Here is an 11,336-nt window from a genome sequence, read left to right on the forward strand (position 1 = left end):
GTCCGGAGCGGAGCAGGGGGAAGGCTGCCTTTCACTCCCTTGGGGCCGGATTGGAGGGGCGGGACCTCGCGGCGGAGGGGCGGGGCGCTGGGGAAGGGCGGCGCACTGCTAGAATGGGTCTAGTTGGAGCAAGAAATTAGTTAAGGCAGAGGGCAGAGGAAGAGAAATTGTGAGGGAGGGGGTGGAGCCCGAATCTCAAAGGAAATTGTAAAGAAAATAGCAGCAAACTGGGACCTCTGCTTTCTGGTCCTGACTGTGTGTCATTCATTCATTCTCCATCTTTCATTTCACTGTCGCTCCGTTCATCTTCAGAGTCAACTACTCCTAGGCTGTTGTGCAAGGTTCCAGGGTAGATTTTCAAACCTTTCCTTGTCTGTCATATGATGAGCATCTTCTAACTCAGATTCACTGAGAACGAGGGAATCCTTACATGTAAGAGATACTTACATGTTTTCCTTCCTTCCTCCCTCCCTTCCTTCCTTCCCTCCCTTCCTTCCTTTCTAACGGCTTTCCAAATAAACCAAAAAGTAGATTTGAATCAGGGTTTTGTAGCAAACCCTAAGCTCAGAGGGCTTGTTGAAAGACATTCAAAGGATAATGAATGGCTGATTTCTTGATGCTTTCTCTTATGACCCCTGGAATGTAGATATGCTCCCCTTATGTAGCCTGTCCATACAGTCTCTCACACCCAAACTTCAGACTCTCAGGGGAGCATTAGGCCAGCCTGTTAGGAGTGTTTACCCTGCATGCAGTGGAGCTTTAGAAAGCTGAGAACTCTTTTACCTGTAATTCTATTTTCTTTTGCTTTAACACTTTCCCGGTTGGCAGGACCTAGAAGGTGCTTTCCATGGTTATTTCATTAATTTCCCCAAGAACTCCAAGAGATAGACATTACTTTACTCATTTCACTGATAAGGAGACAGAGATTTAGAAACTTGCCAAAAGCAAGACTAGAATTTGTAGGTATTTTGTCTAATATTAATTTTCTGTTCCTTTCAGTGCACCAGATTGCCTCTCCTTAAGTGTTATATCTCTTTAAAAATTTTTTTTCAGAAAAATGAGCATGAATTGAAAATTTACTAATCTGCTATGTCCAGTCACTAGGTTAAATGAATTGGTGGGGGAGAGAAGGGTCACAAAGGAAATAACTAATAAAAATGGATTAAAAATAAAAATATGATATAACATAGGAAGGGTTAAAAAAAACCAATGACACAGTAGATGCCATGTCACCCATTCTACCAATGACTTAGGAATGCACAGATAAGAAGTATCAAAGGTGGTGAGGCTAATTAGGGAATGGGGTGCAGGAGAGAAGTCTGGAGATGGATTTTGAAAGAGATGATGGGGATGACTTGGCACACAGCCTCATATGGGACAATGGCTGGAACAAAGAGGAGTCATGGTCAGTACGGGAAAGATTTATGAGTGGCCACCTGGACTTAGAAACATCGATATGAATGGTGTTTACCCAAGGAAAAAAATTAGTGAGATAAAAATTATGTTAAATTGATAGAATAAAATAACTTGACCTACAGTGGTCTCTTTATAGAAAATATCACAGGAATATAATATGCAGGAATGTGCCCTAAAAGTGGCTTGTTTAAACAATGTAATCACAAATTTAAGTCAGCCTCATTAGTGGTGACTCTTTCCCAGAAGTGAAAGCAATTCTCAAAAGATAAAAATAAAAAATGCAAAACAGCTTGGGATTATTTATGTAAACACCTACTACATTTTTTTTAAGTGAGGTGTCCATTTGAATTTTTTTGAGGAGTAATCCCTAGTATGCAGAAAAGAGGTACTAGATTCAACTTAGAGATTAGTGTTGCGGGGTGGAAGAAAATGGAAAGTTTTTCACAATAGCAGGATGTGACATTTTTGTTAAGCTCAGACAAATACTAGTTCTTCTTTCTGTACAACTGCGGACTAGAATTTGCATAGCCTGGCCTAGAAGAAAGGATTTATGATGGAGAAATTACCAGCTGCAGAGAAATCTCTCAGGAGAATATCTGCCCTTCTTGCAGAGTTCCTGGACTGGATGCTGACCATACTAGGAAGCACCTGGAACTCAGTCCTTTGGCTGCAATCATTCAGTCAGAAAGTAGCATCTCTGTTCCAGACGTGACTCCAGATACCCAGGAAGGTTGCCTGAACTTCTGATTATAAATCTTATTCTGTGCCTGGCTTTCAATCTGTCTCTTTACAAGTATGACAAATATCAAAGGGAAAAGGCTGGGAGGCTTTACATTTTAATAATTGCTTTATCTGAGGATATGGGGAACCAGATGCTTGTGGTCTCAGACAGCCCATTAGGGTGCATTTTGAGTTATTGGAAACTCTATGGCTGTACTCAAGTGACAAACAAAACGAAGAAAAACAAAACAAAACCTTGTTTTCTTTTGTATACTGTCTGGCCACAATATCAACTAGGCAGCCAGAAGAAAAAACCAGAGAATGGCTCATTCAATTCTAATGCCATCTTTTAACTTGAACTGTTTTGTAGAAGAAAAAGATAAAAATTCTTCTGCCTTTTTGGAAAAGATTAGAGAATGCCTTAGGTAATGCACAACCCTGGACCCTGAGGATCCAAGACGTCCAATAATAATAATAAACACCTAGTTCATATCTCAGAATGCTCCAGATATTTGTCACACACTTGTGGTAGGACTTAACACCCCCACCTCTCAACTGGTTGAAGTGGCCTTTAGGGTTCTCAGTACGCAAGACATGGTGAAAGAAGAAAAAGAAGACAAAAAGCAGCCCACCCCAGGTATGGGTGAATGCCCCCTGTCCCCAGCATGGTCCATGCAGGCCTCCAGGGAAGCTGGGACCGAGTCAATGCATTTACTGCAAGAAAGAGGGACACTGGAAGAGAAAATGCTCTGATTGTCCTCAGAGAGGGAAGGCCTGAGTTATATGCCCTTCCTTTCAGTTCCTAGTAGCTGAAGATGAGGACTGACGGGGTCTGGGGGCTCCCCAGGTGGTTCCTCAAAACACCAACCCAACCTCCCCTAAGGAGCCCTGGGTTACCTTAGAAATAGGGGGAGATCCAACTGAATTTTTGTTAGGTAGCAGAACCGTATTCTCAGTATTGGCAGTCTAAAGGAGTCTCCCTCCAAGAGAGAATACAACATCTCCCTCCAAGAGAGAATACAACATCAGAAAAGAGAGATACTAGGATATCTCACCCTGGAAATGGCAAAAATGGGGCTCCTTTGACAACCTAAAACTGATTTTGCTGTACAGTTAATAACAACTGGCTTTCTAGGAGGAATTTGCATTTCTCTCCTGGTGCCTTTAATCTTTTCTTTTCCTTTTTCTTTTTTTTTTTTTTTTTTTTTGTCCCCAGACCAAGGATCAAACCCAGGCCACAGTGGTGCAAGTGACAAATCCTAATCACTAGGCCACCAGAGAACGCTCTCTCTCAGTGCCTTTGAGATGTAAATGTTCTACTCAGATTCTCAGGAACTTTTATCTAATCCATTCTTAATTCCTGAGACTGAAAGAAAAAAGGTAAAGGTTTTTTAAACTCAAGTAGGAAAACTACACGAGATCTCCTGTGGATCTTTGTGGATCTAAGTACGTCTGTGTTCACTATAGATACAGTGTCTTTACCTTAAGTTATAAGGTTTGTGGAAAAGGAACACTGAGAAAAGAGTTTTGTAAATGGTCAAAATTGGCTTAGATTGGATTGAATTTAATTAAATAAATGAATTTTGTTATTAAGAGTAGTCTGATGTAAGACTGGATTTTTTTTTTTTTTTCTCTCTGCTGGGAAAACAAAATTTTCTTAGACTGTTGAGCTTCTTTTGATAACAGATTATGAGTTTCTCTGCCTTTTGAGAGATCTGATTGTAACTTTCTATATTTGCCTCTGAGATCTTTTATCGTCACTTGGATTAAGTGAGTATTTCACAGTGACCTATGAAGCTGTTTAACCAGGTGTTTTGAAACTTTTTGATATTTACGACAAACTTCCCAAATACCAAATACTAATTAAAGTTCTTTTGACCATCTAACTTTGGGTTGCTTCAGAGTAACCCCGAATTAGTCTCTCAGAGAGAGACTAAATTAACTAGGATTATTTGGTATGTTAAATTGCATGGGAAGCATTGTCAAAGGAGTGGTGAAAAGCCTTCTCAGGTTATACTTTATAGGTAAATATTATTAGTATAGATATTCTAAAAATTATATGAAATTTCTAAAAATCTGGCATGTCCTGATAAAATATTATCAGTCATAATTCTAGTGATTATAAACAAGATTCTTTGTCAATTGTATTGTGATTAGGTATTTAATCATGCCTTTTACTTATTTATTTTTTAAATCTTATTTGAACACTTACAAAGTTGTGTTTATTTCAGGTGTACAGAAGAGTTAACCCTGCCGTTTAAGTCATTTGCCGTTCATAAAAAGCTATTGTTTTACTCTGATGTTTTTGCGAAAGAACTTCTTCTTCAAGAAGATTCACAGAAAGGACTTTTTTTTTCCTTTTTTTTTAAGACTGCACTCGAGGCATATGGAAGTTCCCAGGCTAGGGGTCAAAGCAGAGCTGTACCTGCTGGCCCATGACACAACCATAGCAACATGGGATTTGAGCATCTGCAACATACACCAGAGCTCACAGCAACTCCAGATCCCTGATCCACTGAGCAAGGCTAGAGATTGAACCCACATCCTCATGGATACTAGTTGGATTCCTTTCTGCTGCACTACAATGGGAACTCCTGCACAGAAGGGACTTTTTGACAATTACAGATTTCTGAAAAACATCAGATCATACTGCTGAACTGGGTAATAAAGAATTTTAGTGAAAAACATGATGGTTTCATAAAACTATTAACAGAAAGGATTAGTTTTCTTATGAAATGTTTCAGGACAGCCAATTTAAAGAATCTATGTGGTCCTCTAACCAGATTTATTTTGCAAAAAAAAAAATTAGTCTTAACTTGGCTATATTTGGTAAAAATGAGAATAAATTTAGAGAGAAAAGATTATGTTTCAATGGATATTAAATTCTGGTTTTGTTAACTGAAATCTGTATTTACTGCCTACAACTCACTTCCCAGGTGGTTCCCTGCTGTTACATTACATTATTGTAAATTTAATTGGATTATTAAAAGGACCCTTATCAGCACGGCCTCTACATTGGACTGGTCTGTAGAAAGGACTGCTTACCCCAGAGGACACCTATCAGGATGAGGAAAAAATAATAGTCCTGGGAGGCAGCTGACCTGAAAATCTGGACCAGGCCTTTAAGACATCTTATTTGTTTAATTGAACTGTTCACCAAATGTTTATCTCCCTGTCATTATTGAAACTTCTCCAATGTTTAGGATATAAAGAAAATTCTCTAGTGAAATTGTCACAGAGTATTGTAACTACTCATGGCATGTATCATGTCTTGCTTTAAGTCTACTGCTAAAAGCATGTATACAATATTTGTGTGACAATTCTGTTTAATTGATAACATGTATAGCCTACAAAATGTTTCCTCATTAACTCTGAGCTTGTTCACTATATCTGATTTGTTTTCCCCCAATGTGGATAGGTAGGAAAATATATGAATGAAAAAGTGGTCCAAGAACCAATGGACATGATGGACCCAGGGCAGACAGCAACCACCATGGCATGAAGGGATAAATATTTTGATCTACCCAAAGATTTGCAATCAAAAGGGAAATGATAAAACAAAAATTCCAATTGAGGTATGAGGAAGTAATTTTGACAAATACGTGGTTTAACACAATCTTATCATCAAATTTAACTTATACCGATCAAAGTGGCCTATTTCGTGACCTATCAAACATGCATTGTACATCTGCTTTGGCCATTGAGGAGAGGAATGCATTTAAAAGTAAAAAATAGAGGATGTTGTCATTTATATAGCAGCCTAATGAATTTTACTTAGCAAGTCTTAAAACAATAGTAATCAGCCTGTCAATCTGCTGGAGCTAAAATGTTTCTACAATACAAAAAGTGATCCCACGAAACCACATAGCCCTTGACAATTTAACATTGTCCGAAGAATGAACTTATGCTATAATACGTACCAAATATGAGACTTTTAATGTGATTCAACTTATGACACATGTGAAAAATAGATCTTCTTTCTGAATGATCCCCTCTCCAGTTTAGGGAAAATATTAGAAAAATGGTTTGATTTAGGAGGCTCTTGGCTCAAGTTCTGCTAATGACATTGCATAGTTGCTTCAAATATCTCTTTTGCTGTGCCCCTCCCTCACCTGCTATTCAAGTGAGGTTAAGACACTACTTTGGTGGACCCCAAACTTATCTAGCTCTTTAAACAAGAGCATTTCATTTCTATGATTGGGGAGACTACAATGCCCAGTCCAGCAGGAAACAATTATAAAAGACTGACATTTGGCCTTGTACCCCTCAAGACTGAAATATCTCAAGGGGGAATCTTGGAAGGAGATAATATAGGGGGTCTTCTGGCTTGGCACTCACAAAGATTTGAATCCATTTTTCAGGTAACAAAGAGAGTAGAGCATATGCAAAATCATGATGTGTTTCAAGACTTGTAGTTCCACATGATATAAGTAAAGGCATTTGTGGAAAAGTGTAGTAGATGAAGATGGAGTGGTAAGAAGGATTCAGAGTAAACAAAGGACTGATGTGCTAAGCTAGGGAAATTGGAAATTTATACTAAAAGCAGTAGACACTCATTGAAAAAAATTATTTTTTAAAAGTAAATTTTATTGGAGTATAGTTGACTTAGAAAGCTGTGTTAGTTTCAGGTGAACAGCAAAGGAAATCAGTTATACATATTCATATATCCATTTTTTTCAGATTCTTTTCCCATCTCGTTTATTACATAGTATTGAGTAGACTACCCTATACTATAAGTAGATCCTTGTTACCTATCTATTTTACATATGGTAGTTGTATATGTCATCCTAACCTTGTAATGTATCCCTTCTGCCCCACACATCCCCTTTAGTAACCATGAATTTGGTTTCAAAATCTTTGAGTCTGTTTCTCTTTTGTAAGTTCTTTTATTTCATTTTTTGTTAGATTCTACATATTAGTGATCTCATATGATATTTGTCTTTCTCTGACTTACTCACTTAGTATGATAATTTCTAGGTCTATCCGTATTGCTAGAAATAACATTATTTCATTCTTTTTTACTGATGAGTAAATATCGCATCTTCTTTTTTACTTTTTTACTGATGAGGAATATCTCATCTTCTTTATTCAGTCCTCTGTTGATGAACATTTAGGTTGCTTCCATGTCTTGACCATTATAAATTGTGCTATAATGAGCATTGGAGTGCATGTATCTTTGATAAACTTTAAACACCCAAGCAAAGTGATCAGTTGTACATCAGAAAATTTGTATGAAGAATTGGAGGAATGTGGGCAAGATCACTGGTTGTCTATATCAGCTCTATCATAGCGCTTTCAATAATGATAGAAATGTTCTATATCTGTGCTGCCCAATATCATGCCATGTAGCCACTCCCACTACTGAGCATGTGAAATGTGGCTAGTGGCTACCATATTGGACAGCATTATTATATATTTTTTTTCTTTATTTGTACTAATAGAAACCCCATTTTTTAATTGGGTACATGCCTGCCCAAAATAGAGACTGCATCTTCTAGCTTGTCCTACAGCTAAGTGTGGACCATATGAGTAAGTTCTGGCAATGAGATGTGAACTGAAGTGCAAGTTCTGTGCTGGGTTATGCCTTGAAAGGTAAAGTTATACCCCTTGTCCATGTCCTTTTCTCTGCAGACTGAACTGCAATATTGGGAGTATGTGGCTAGTAGAGTAGCAATATACAAGGAGCTGGCCCCCATGACTTTGGTCCAGAAATGCCATGCCAATCGGACTTTTGCACACCAGAGCAGGAATGTTCTATCTCATTTATACAACTCTTATTCTGGGCTTCTGTCACATGCATATCTCTTTTACATATGGTAGTATGTAACAGATACTGTGAGTGCAGCTGCAGCTAGAGTGACGAGGTGAAACGTGATCAGAGTAATCCAGTCAAGAAGAAATTAAGGTCAGAACTAAATTAATGCCATCAGAGTGGAGAGAAAGAATCTCATCTGAGAAGGATGAAAAGATTCTTTCTATAAAGCCTGAATCTATGAGAATACAATGCCACACATGACTGCTTATGTGAACATTAAGTTAAACTCATAGTTCAGTACTATTTAAAAATAGAAATCTAAAGAGTAAAGAGAAATAAAAATAGGACATATACTTTCCCCAGACCCAGCTCAGATCAGCTGCAATGTAGATATAATTAAATCAATGTAGTACCCTGACATATTCAGAAACTAAGATTCTTTTTATTTGGACTAAAGTGGGGCAAGATGTGAGCTAATGAATAGTACAAATTCTAGAATAACTTAAATATATGTATTTTGTGCCTATAGATCACCAACTACATCAGAAACAAAAAAAAAAAACCACACTGACTGCAAGTCTTGAGAGGTTTTTTCTTTCTTTCTTTCTTTTTTTTCTTTTTTTTTTTTTCTTTTTTTTTTTTTTGGCATTTTAGAGCCACACCCATGGCATATGGAAGTTCCCAGGCTAGGGGTTGAATCAGAGCTGTAGCTGCAGGCCTACACCACAGCCTCAGCAATCCTTGATCCTTTAACCCACTGAAGGAGCCCAGGGACAAAACCCGAGTCCTCATGGATACTAGTCAGGTTCATCACTGCTGAACCACAATGGCAACTCCTTAAAAGAGATTTTTTAATGAAAAAATAAGATTCATTTTAAACTGTCCATTGCTTGCCAACATTTTTCTTAGACTTCATGTTTTAAGCAAGTTAAAGCAGGTTTCTTATTCCTCCTCCCACCCCCAGCTAAAACTTTGCCTCAAAAGTCCTTTCTTCACATATAAGTTGTAAAAAAATCTGGTTGGATGAAGTTTCATCACGAAAGATCTTATAGTATTTTGAAAAAATAAATGAATTGTCACCCAGGCTAGGCCCCATGACCCAAAACTGTTTTTAGCCATGCAGTCTAGGGGTTCCCGTTATGGTGCAGCAGAAATGAATCTGACTAGGAACCATGAGGTTGCGGGTTCGATCCCTGGTCTTGCTCAGTGGGTAAAGGATCTGGTGTTACCGTGAGCTGTGCTGTAGGTTGCAGACGTGGCTCGGATCTGGCATTGCGGTGGCTGTGGTGTAGGCTGGCAGCTACAGCTCCAATTGGACCCCTAGCCTGGGAACTTCCATATGCCTCGGGTGTGGCCCTATAAAGGACAAAAGTACTAAAACAAAACAAAACAAAAACTCATGCAGGCTAATATTGTGTTTTATCCACAGGATGCCACAAAGGTGTGCAACAAACCAGACGTAACTGGTTAGATCCAGATAGTGGGCAAGGTAGGCTAAAGGTCACGGCTTTCATTGTTTGGTTTATTTCTGTGTTTGTTTCAAGAGTACCTGATGTTTGGCAGAGACTCTTTGCAGCTGTACTTTGAGAGATATTTGCTTCGAGGGATATACACGTGGTCAACCACCTCAAACCAGCTCTGACTCGATCACAGTAATGTGCCTGTGCAGGTGAAATCTGGAGGTGTCTGAAAATTACCTTTGCTTCATTACCATGCTAAGATCTCTGCCCAAAGTGGGGATTTGTACTCTGCTAGGCACAATCTTTGCCATACGCAAGGGAGCCTGAGGAACAGTGCATGGGCCATCTGTTCCTAGAAATCCCTGTCCTTCTCCCCAGGTTCTGACGATGCACCTGCCCCTTACTTCTTAAAAGTTCCCCATTTTCCTCCCTTCATGGCGAAGGTGGCTTTAGAGCATGAACTCCCCTTCTCCATTCTCTGGCCTGTCTTGCGTGCATCAGACTCAGTATTGTTATTGACAGCACAAATCAGAGCAGAAAAGAACTCCCTGACCAAACCAGGGGGCTTCAGTCCCGCCAGGGCCCCAAGAGGGGAGGCCTCATATCTAATTTGGTTACATTATAGTAATTTCTTAAGTGCAAGTTCCTGTGCCAGGCACTTTTGAAGGTGAGAAGTGCAAAGATCTCTGGGTACAGGAGGTCTCCTTCTAAACTTCTGCACTTAGAGACCAATGCTCCGTAGCTTCCAGCAGCCTTAGGCCAGGTTCCTGGGATGGCCCAGCCCCCTGTAGAGTTCCTATTGGAAAAGCTGAGGGTGGTCAAAATAATTTACTGCCCCTTCTAGCCAATGCTAAAGGGTAGGCCCCAGACCCCCCTTTCTTAGAGCCTTTACTAAAAAAACCCTTACAATTGTATATTCTTCCTTTGTCCTTTTGAAATGTATATGTGTCTCCTACAACTCAGGAATGTCTTTCTCAGGGACCTAAAAACTGTTCTTTTGAAATGGAATCATTTGGAAGGATAGGGCCTTGGTCTTCCAGTCTCTGTGGGAGTTTAGATTCCTTGCTTCAGTAATGAATTGCCAGCTAGCTGACAGAGTTGGCTAGTCAGTTTACACTAACCAGCCTCTGGTAATGTTCTCCATCTTCCTCTTGAACCCCCAGTTGCTGTCCCCCCCCCCCCGCCTGAAAACCCCACTCCTTTGTTCTCCCTTTAAACGCCCAGTCACCTCTGTGCAGATCAGGGTGGAGTTCAGCTCGTTCCCTTACTGTCAGTTACAGAATAAAATGTTTTCCCCACTTTAAAGTCTGGCTGTCTCTCTTTGATGAAGGTACGAACCAGGTCCACTCATATATTAATTCTTTGCCAAGCAAAGGAGGCCACAGAAGGCTAATGCGCCAAAAACTGTGCCCTTCTTTGGGAGAAAATAAGATGAGGTCTTACAGTTTGGGAGTGGAAAATAGGGCTACAGATTAGGATTAGGGTAGATGTAGGCTTGCCTTCTTCAAGGCAGGTGTCAGATGGCCTGGGATGGGTTCTGGTGGTCCTCGAGGCTATAGCACTGTGACCTTCCTTCTGGAATGAAGAAGACTTCATCGAATAATTAATACCTTCCATTTGTTGGGGGTTTTAGCTCTGCAGAAGAGCTCAAAGATATTGTTATATGTATCCCTTGAGGGGGAATGGGACCTGCCCCAAGTCTGCTCTCCCTCGTTTCTCTGTCCCTTTGCTTCCCCGATTAGCAGCTACTTAAATAAACCTGCCTTTTGGAACCTAGGGAAGGTTATGGAGGCTGAATGAGGCCTATTTCCTACAAACAAAAAAAAAAAGAGGACATGGCAGCGACCTGAGCCACAGCAGTGACAGTGCCGGATCCTTAACCCACTACACCACAAGGGAACTCTGTGAGTTTTACAGTTTTGATGAGGCATTAAACGTTTCTAAAGTTGGGAAAACCGCACAAAATAATATTTATGAAGAAGGCA

This window comes from Sus scrofa, chromosome 12 (assembly GCF_000003025.6).
Source record: "Sus scrofa isolate TJ Tabasco breed Duroc chromosome 12, Sscrofa11.1, whole genome shotgun sequence".
Lineage (NCBI taxonomy): Eukaryota > Metazoa > Chordata > Mammalia > Artiodactyla > Suidae > Sus > Sus scrofa.